Source organism: Myotis davidii, unplaced genomic scaffold (genome assembly GCF_000327345.1).
Source record: "Myotis davidii unplaced genomic scaffold, ASM32734v1 scaffold742, whole genome shotgun sequence".
Lineage (NCBI taxonomy): Eukaryota > Metazoa > Chordata > Mammalia > Chiroptera > Vespertilionidae > Myotis > Myotis davidii.
The window spans coordinates 309,570-311,539 of record NW_006293386.1 but is presented as its reverse complement, the minus strand read 5'-3'; the positions used below and the strand labels follow the sequence as shown (position 1 = coordinate 311,539).

The 1,970-nt window shown below is 53.6% G+C and overlaps 1 pseudogene; it reads left to right on the top strand.

The window, feature by feature from the left end:
- The first annotated feature begins 592 nt into the window (after window positions 1-592).
- LOC102772691 overlaps window positions 593-1,970 on the top strand; it is a 6,237-nt pseudogene continuing 4,859 nt past the window's right edge.

The window sequence follows — 1,970 nt, the reverse complement described above, 5'->3', positions numbered from 1 at the left end:
AATGTGGGAAACAACGGAACAGTGTTTCTCTCGTGCTCCCTTCTTCTACCAGTGTGTCCTAGAATTCAGTTGTGGCTGAGGGTACGGCTCAGGGTCAGGTATGAGAAGTGGGTGAGGTATTGCGGAAGGCTCCCTTCTTTGAGTCTGAGCTTCCTCTTCTGTAAAATGGAGACCAAAGATTATTATCTGTTCATAGTCACTGAGTACTATGGCAGCTGTGTTTCCCAAAGATGGCCACAACATCTCCCATCCCTCCTGTGGCTTTGCCACTTTCTACCACGTCCTCTCTCTTGAAGTAGGGCTGACCTCTGATGCGCTGGTAGACAGTACACTGGTTGTCTACAGAATTCCAAGGCCAAGGCCTAAAAGATGTGGGTCTGCAGCCCCACCCACTCTGCCAGGGTTTCCAGCTCCCACCCTAATCATCCCGCATGACTACTGGACTCCATTGAGTTGGTGGGCATGGCCACTGAGGGTGTATGAATTCCAGCCCTGCCCAAGCCACTTGGTTCTCCAGCTCGTGCAGGGTCTCACTCTCCCGGCTCCCTTCCCTACTGGTCAGTTGTGCTACCCAAGCGCCTTGCTGTGCACCATGGCCCAGCAGGCAGGGTAAGTGCCTAGGTCGGGCCTGTGCCTCCTGATTCCTGGACACCTCCGTCCCCTGTGCCCCGCCACCCCTATACCTGCTGCTGCTCCGACCAGTGCTAGACACCTGGCTGCTGTGCGTGGCCTGCGAGGACTGCGGCAGCCACCAGATAAGCCTCCCCACCCCATCCCTGATTCTGGCACCCTGATCCCGGGTCCACTTCTGCCACAGGAGAGCTTTGCCCATGCAGCTGCCTGCGACCAAGCACCTCCAAGGTCCCCAGACCCCAAATTTCTGCCAGCCAAGGTGGTTGGCCCCAACCCCTGACCAAGCTAGTTGGCTGACACAGTGCATGTTATAGCCACCAGTAGTTCTGGTTGTTTCACCATTCCGGTCACTGGGCATGTGTGTGTGTAATATAAATAAATATATTACACACACACACTCACACACACACACACAAACACACACATACTAGAGGCCCAGTGTACGGATACGTACACCAGTGGGGTCCCTTGGCCTGACTGTGGGGATCGGGCCAAAACCGGCTCTCCAACATCTCCAGAGGGGTCCCGGATTGCAAAGGCACAGGCCAGGCCGACGGACCCCTACCAGAGCACAATCAGGGTCCAGGAGGGACCATGGGAGGGCTCCAGGGTGTCTCTGGCTCATTTCACCCAGTCCCGATAGGGCTGATCGGGGCCAGCTGGCCAGGGAGGGACCAAGGGAGGGCTCCAGTTTGTGTCTGGCCCATCGTGCCCAATCGGCTGGACTCCAGGAGCAAACTAACCTACCAGTCAGAGCATCTGCCCCCTGGTGGTTAATGCACATCATAGCTACTGGTTAAATGGTCACTTAGGTTTTTTATATATATCAATATACCAGAGGCCCAGTGCAGGAAATTCGTGCACTTGCGGGTGTCTCTTAGTCTGTCCTGTGCCCTCTCGCAGTCTAGGAGACCTCAGGGGATGTCTGACTGCCACTGAGTCAGGAGAGGTTCCCGCCACTGCCGCTGCACTCGCCAGCGGTGAGCCCCCCGGTGGTCAATGCACATCATAGTGACTGGTCATTCCTCCATTCTGTCTATTTGTATATTAGCTGTTTATTATATAGGATTTGCATAGAGTGAATATTGGTCATGATTCATCATGTTGTGTGTTTTTGTGTGTGTGTGTTTATTTTTTTATATATATTTTATTGATTTTTTACAGAAAGGAAGGGAGAGGGATAGAGAGTTAAAAACATTGATGAGAGAGAAACATCAGTCAGCCGCCTCCTGCACACTCCCCACTGGGGATGTGCCCGCAACCAACGTACATGCCCTTGACTGGAATTGAACCTGGGACCTTTCAGTCCGCAGGCTGATGCTCTATCCACTGAGCCA